General features: G+C 43.1%; 1 pseudogene; it reads left to right on the top strand.

The window, feature by feature from the left end:
• Positions 1 to 1,933: 1,933 nt before the first annotated feature.
• Positions 1,934 to 3,811, top strand: LOC108305645 (annotated as a pseudogene).
• Positions 3,812 to 7,495: the final 3,684 nt, after the last annotated feature.

Consider the following 7,495-nt stretch of genomic DNA (forward strand, 5'->3'; position numbering starts at 1 on the left):
AAATTGGGATTGTCTTGGAAAGGCATGGATATGCAGAAAATTGATAAATAAACGAATTCTCCATATTTGTGTTTCAATGATTGAGAAGAGAGTAATGCAACTTGAGCTTGGTGCCACTCAAACCCACGAAAAATTCTCTTTGTCTAGTTAGATGTTTTGATGGTGAGGAACTTACGGCATTGGGCTGTGGAAGATACAAAGGTTGAAGACAGGTGCTGTTCTTTATGGTAGACTTTTGCAAGTGTTCTTTGGCCTATAACATAGAGCAAGAAATTTTACCTTGCAAATCTGTAGGATGTGATGCACTCTGATCTATGCTATGCTATGCTATGCTAGGTTATGCTATGCTATTCTATTATTTCTACAACGGGTGTTATGGCCTACATAATTGGTTTCCAAAACATGAATCTATTGCTATGTGCATTGGGAAAAAACAAACAAACAAACAAACAAAGAACAGTTCTAGTGGGTTGGGTCTGATAGGTTTTGGTTTCCTTTCTGTTAAAAAATATTTTGATTAGCATGAAGGTCTTTTTGTTTGTTTATTTTTGTGTTTTAATACGTAGAGCTACTAGTCTAGTATCTAGAAATAGTTTCATTCTCTTGGAAGCTTATCTGCTGAAACTTTTCTATTCACAGATCAGAGGTTTTTGGAACTGGAAGGAGCTGCAGGGGTGAAGTCAGAGTATATCGCACAGGAGTATTTATACTGATGCTCCATTGTTTAGACACTGATCTTAAAAATGCAGTTCACAAAAATTGTTCTTTTTGTTTTTTAACTCTTCTGAACAGAACCCATCTTCAACTTAGTTTGCCAGCTGCCTGTGTGGCATGATCTTGTTCTCCCTTGCAAAGATCACAAGATGGGTTTTTGTTTTGTTTTGTTTTGTTTTTAGTTTCCTTGCTGTTTTTCCAGGTCACAGTACCACAGTTGATTGGTGATTGTGGTTTGAGGTCACCTAGAGAAGAGGGGGGTAACCCAAAGATCTTATTGCACACCTCAAATTGCTCTCTGATGACACCAAGAGCATCAGAGGGGCTGAGGTTGTCAGTGAGCGTTCACCTGGAAAAGCAGGGGTGAAGCTGCTTATGGGCGAAGATGAATCCCGTGCTGCCATCTATTGGTAACTGGTATTAAAAACAGCAATTTTTAATACTACCTGATTTTTTAAAAATTTGGTTTTGGGGGAACTACAGTTCACTTTCACCTATTCTCCAAATTTATATTTCCCAAGAAGTCTTGATTTCAAGTGAAGGAATCTGTGGATGGGAATGACCCATCTTTAACCCTAATGAAGTTTGTCTGTAAAGTAAACCAAAGGGACAGGGGAATTCCCACATCATCTCATTACTGCCCAAGCCGACACACTTCCCTTTGAGGATGGTTTGAGGGAAGGAGGGACTGTCTGCTTGTCAGAGGGATTTCAAAGAACGCACTGTTCTCATGCTTCAGATCTCGCCGATTGCTTCATGGGCCACCCGAGGTTACCAGATGTTTTGTCCAAAGGGTGGCTTCAAACAGATACAAATAGGCCCTCTCTGTTTTGAAGCCTGTTCTAAATACGACACCACTGCAAATAGTTCTCTGGGTTTATTTATTAGTAAGGAAAATGAGACATTAAGGACAAACCACTTCCATTTTAAAAAGATTCCTGCTCATTAAAAATAAAACGAAAGGAAACTAGAGTGCAGTGGCGTGATCATGACTCACTGTAGCCTCGACTTCCTGGGCTCAAATGATCCTCCCACCACAGCCTCCATGCCTGGTTAGTTTCTTCGCATTTTTGTAGAGACGCAGTCTTGCTTTTTTGCCCTGGCTGGCCTCGAGCTCCTGGGCTCACGCAATCCTCCTGCCACAGTCTCTCAAAGTGCTGGGATTACGGGTGTGAGCCACTGTGCCCAGCCTACTATCCTTATTTATAGAAAGAAAAGAATGGAGGAAACTGAGGCTCAGAGAGAATGGTTTCATCTGAATAGCAGTGGTGTGGAGGCAGAAAAACCTACTGTTGACAAGTGGAGTTGATGGCAGTTTTTTGGCCAGGCCTAATGAAAGTAACACTGGAGACTTCACAATTTCTGCTAGTAGAAATGCAGCTGTCATCCACATCAAGATTCAGGATGCTGGTGATTACTATGGCCTGTGTGGAGGGGAGAAGTTTGCCACTTTGGCAGAGTTGGTCCAGTATTACATGGAACATCACGGGCAATTAAAAGAGAAGAATGGCGATGTTCCTGAGCTTCAATATCCTCTGAACTGTGCAGATCCCACCTCTGAAAGGCGGTTTCACTAACACCTCTCTGGGAGAGAGACAGACAAATTATCAACGGAAACAAACAAACAAACAAAAAAAACCATAGTAGCTTTCTTGTATGAGAGAGCCAGAGCCATGCTGGAGATTTTGTTCTCTCTGTGTGCACTGGTGATGACAAAGGGAGAGCAATGACGGCAAGACTAAAGTGACCCATGTCATGATTTGCTGTCAGGAACTGAAATATGGCGTTGGTGGAGAACAGGCTGACTCTTTGATAGATCGTGTGGAGCATTACAAGAAGAATCCTACGGTAGAAACCCTGGGTCCAGGACTATGACTCAAGCAGCCCTTAACACGACTCTTATAACACTGCTGAAATAGAAAGCAGAGTTCAAGAAATAAGAAAATTAGCTGAGACCAGAGGTAACGTCAAACAAGACTTTTGGGAAAAATTTGAGACACTGCAACAACAAGAGTGCAAACTTTTCTACAGCCAAGAAAAGGGTCAAAGGCAAGAAAAAAAAATAGAAAAACATCCTTCCCTTTGATGGTACCAGGTTTGTCCTACACCACGGTGACCCCAATGAGCCCGTTTCAGATTACATCAATGCAAATGCCTTTGTGCCTGAATTTGAAACCAAGTCAACAATTCAAAGGCCAGAAAGAGTTACATTGCCACACAAGGCTGCCTGCAAAACACAGTGAACGACTTTTGGTGGATGGTGTTCCAAGAAGACTCCTGAGTGCTTGCCATGACAATGAAAGGAGCAGAGAGAGGAAAGAGTAACTATGTCAAATACTGGCCTGATGAGTGTGCTCTAAAAGGCTGTGGGGTCATGTGTGTTAGGAACGTTGAAGAAAGTGCTGCTCATGACTATATGCTAAGAGAATGTAAACTTTCAAGGTTGGACAAGCTCTACTCCAGAGGAATACAGAGAGATGGTCTGGCAATACCACTTTTAGACCCGGCCAGACCACAGAGTGCCCAGCAACCTCGGGGATGTGCTGGACTTCCTGGTGGAGATGGCACCATAAGCAGGAGAGCATCATGGATGCAGGGCTGGTCGAGGTGCACTGCAGTGCTGGAATTGACCGGACAGGGATGTTCATTGCGATTGATATTCTTATTGACGTGATGAGAGAGAAAGATATTGACCACAACATTGATGTTCCCAAAACCATCCAGATGGTGCGGTCTCAAAAGTCAGGGATGGTCCAGACAGAAGCGCAGTACCGATGGTCCAGCATTATCTGGTGGTCCAGCATTATATTGAAGCACTACAGCGCAGGATTGAAGAAGAGCGGAAAAGCAAGAGGAAAGGGGATGAATATACAAATATTAAGTATTCTCTAGCAGACTAGACGAGTGGAGATCGGAGACCCCTCCCGCCTTGTACTCCGACGCCACCCCGAGCAGAAATGAGAGGAGGCTATGCCTAGAGCCAATGAAAATGTGCACCTGACGCTACAGCAGGAAAGTTACAGATGAGAAAATTCCTGCCAAAACCTCAGCACAGAGATAGATGTGGACTTTCACCCTCTCCCTAAGAAGATCAAGAACAGACACAAGAAAGTTTATGTGAAGACAGGATTTGGATTTGGAAGGCTTGCATTGTGGTTGACTACCATTTGATACACAAAATTGGAAACCATGTAAAGACCACTGTGTTTTAACTCAACAAACCTGCTTCCCAATTATTCATTTGCTCAGCTAAGAAGAAATCATCTCTACCGTGTAGACAGCATTGTATTTTATAGTATTTTGTTTTAAATTGAGGAAACAGTTAAATTGTTTACTATATTTTGCAGATTATGGAGATTCAAATTCTAGTGACAGGCTTTTAAAAAATTATCTTAACGAGTTTAATTTTTTTTTGTTTCTCATTGTGGGGGATGATAAGAAGAAATGATTTGGGAAAATTAATAACAACATCCTAGAAAAGTGCAGGCCATCTCATTTACTATCATGTATCCAGTAGTGGATAATTCATTTTGATGGCTTCTATTTGGTGGCTTCTGGCTAAATGAGAATGAAGCCAGTCCGTAAGACTATCAGAAGCTGACTGGTCTACCTTTGCATTGGCATTAAAAAGTCATAGAAAAAGAATCATGGATATTTATGAATTATGAGGTGTGACTTTTTTTCTTTTAGCCGATGACCAATTACAATCCGGCTGTTGACTGAGAAGGCTGTGGGGGGCGGGGAAATGTTTGCCATATTTTCTTTGCATTTGAATCATTGTCTTGTACTTAGAAAAAAGGCATCTACAAATTACCAGTGTTTTTGGTTGTCAAATGTTGCTGAAAAGCTTACCCCAAAACTTTAGTGGCTTAAAACGCTAGACCGACTGGCTGTTCCTCTGCCAGCCTGCAGGTGGCCACTCCTGTGGTCAGCAGGTCGGCGTGGAGACTGGGATGGCTGGGCTTCTCTCTGCCTGCAGCCTTGAGTCTCTTCCCTCCGTGTAGTCTCTTTCAGTGGCCTTACCGGCAGGGTAGCTCACAGCTCCCAAGAGCTCGAAAGCAGAAGTTGCCAGACTTTCTGAAGACTTAAGCCCAGAATTGTCGCAGCATCCCTTCTGCTGCCCTCTATTGATAATGATTTTTTCTGACCAGGAGAGAGTCTGAGTATGCCCTCTACTTACTAAACAAGTCACAGGCTCAGCCCAGATTCAAGAAAAGAGTGTGAAGTGAATGTGCCGTTAACTGGGGAGCCACTAGTCTAACAGCCGGTCACAACCAGTGGCACGGAAAACCAAGGGTATTAGCAAACATAGAAGTTTGCTAGTGACCTTGGGAAGCCGAAGCTGCTTACAGTAGCTGGGACAAGCTGAAAATCAGACTGAGAAATAAAGAGAATGTCTTAAAGAAGCTTCCTGAATGATTTCTGCCAACCCTGAGACTATTTTTGGAACCAGCACTTGGGGAAACTGATCTTGTGAGGATGGATGTGTTTAGGGACACAGGGGTTTTGAGAGCAGCACCACCCCACTGGGGCACCCCCTGACTTGGGAAATGTGATGCTTTCTTAATGCCACTGGTTTTTAGTCAGGACGCAGTGAGAAGAACACCCCTAACAGGCCTGCCTCCAGCCAGGTCGAACAAGCTCATTTTTGTTTTAGCCAGTTGACAAAATTTGCTAATGGTCTCCCTTAAGTTCCTTCTCCAAAGACATCCCTCTTTGCCTTACATGTTGAATCATCATTCGGTGTGACTATTTTAATGAAAATATCATTTGTTGACTTTTGTAATAGTAATAAAATGCTATGGCTCTTTACTGTGAATAAATAAATAGAAACAAAGACCTGCTTAAATCGAATTAATGAAATTCTATATTTAAAATGTCTAGGCAGGGTGGGGTGGCCCAAGCCTGTAATCCCAACACTTTGGGAGGCCAAGGTGGCAGAAGCACTTGAGTCCAGGAGTCTGAGACATGGGCAACAAAGTAAAACCTCATCACTACAAAAATAAAAAACTCGGCTGGGTGTGGTGCGACACACTTTTAGTCCCAGCTACTCAGGGGGTTGAGGCAAGAGGATGGCGAGAGCCCAGGAGGTCAAAGCTGCAATGAGCTGTGGTCACACCACTGCACTCCAGCTTGGACAGTACAGCAAGACCTTGTCTCGAAAATAAAAGCTTATATTGGAAAAAAAGATTATTTTTATGAACGAGTGCAATGCGATCTCATTGTGTTCACTATTATATAATCATAAGATTTAAAATATTAATTTCTAAATCTACATAGCAATGGAATGAATAGCCTTGTTTTGTTTCATATCTATCTATCTATCTATGCTGTGTATATGTATATGCCAAACACTCTACTGGATGCTCAAATATATCAGTGAACAAAGCAGACTAAAATCTCTGCCTCTAAGGGCATACATGCTAATGGTGGGGGGGAGATAAACAATGAATAAACTAATTAAGACTTATATAGAGAGGATGGGAAATAGTAATAAGTACTATGTGAAAAAAAGGCTGCAGGTAATGGCAGTAGGGAACGTGTGCAGAAGGGTAGGCTGTAACTTTGTTGGATAGTCAGGGTACACGTCATGGAGAAGTTGGCATCTGAGCAGAGATTTGCAGTTAACGAAGGAGGCAGCTCTGAGGCCATGGGGAGAAGGAGCACTCCAGGTGAGGGGAGCAAGCAGCCCGTGCAAAGGCCCTGAGGAAGGGGTGTGTCTGGAATAATAGAGACGTCCAGTGTGCTGGAGGCAGGGAAGTAGGTGGGGCCTAGGACATAATTCGGGAAGGTGGATTGTGAATTACCTTGTGGGTTTCAGCGAGGACTTTGGCTTTTACTCTTGAGTGCAATGGGGAATCGTTGGAAGATTTTGAACAAACAAGCAATGTGATCTGATGTACATTTTAAAAGAATTGTGCTAGCTGCTATTTTCAGAATAGACTGTAGGGAGCAGGGACCGGAGCCAGGCGATCAGTTAGGAGGCTGCTGAAACCAGCCACGTGAGGGGTGCTGGTGGCTTGCACTGAGCACATAGCGGAGTTGATGAGAAACGGCCAGATTCTGCATATAATCTTAAGGTTGAACCGGTAAAATTTAAGTAGAGATTCATTCATTGTGAGATGTCAGAAAGAGCAGAGTCAAGGATGACCCAAGACTTTTGGCCTGAGTACTGGGAACTGAGTCGGCCTCCACTGACATTGGAAAGACAGAATATGGGGTTGTTTCAGGGGGGACATAGCAACTTCTCCCAGTTCCATCAGAGGGTCGCTGCACCTGAGCCTACAACCTCACTTGGATACACAATCAAGACTGTAAATTCACAGCCTTTTTGCCAGTAAATCCCCCTTAGTTAAAAGGCCTTTCTGGCCCCATTTTCACAAAAAGGCTGCCCCATTCCCCCGTGGCTAACAGATGCCCCATGATATCCCTCACAGTACGTACGTCTTCAGAGCAGGCATTTCAGCTATGATACTCGTGTGATGATTTGCTTACTTACTATTTATCCGGAAAGACTCTAAGTGCCAGACATGAGAGGACTATGTCTATTTCTGCTTCCAATTGTTTTCTCACCTGCCAGACAGGCTTGGCACATGATAGGTATTCAGTAAATATTGATTAAGGAAAGAATGAATCATAGTGAGATTTTAGGGACCAAATAGGATCTTCAGGAGCCCATAATTTGAAATTATAGGATTCCCTTGGGACTACCTAATTACCCTGGGATTATTTAGTTACTCAGAGCACCTCAGGTCAGAGGTTTTTGTGTGCTAAACCCGGA

The sequence above is a fragment of the Cebus imitator genome, unplaced genomic scaffold, assembly GCF_001604975.1.
Source record: "Cebus imitator isolate Cc_AM_T3 unplaced genomic scaffold, Cebus_imitator-1.0 Scaffold65, whole genome shotgun sequence".
In the NCBI taxonomy this organism is placed as follows: domain Eukaryota; kingdom Metazoa; phylum Chordata; class Mammalia; order Primates; family Cebidae; genus Cebus; species Cebus imitator.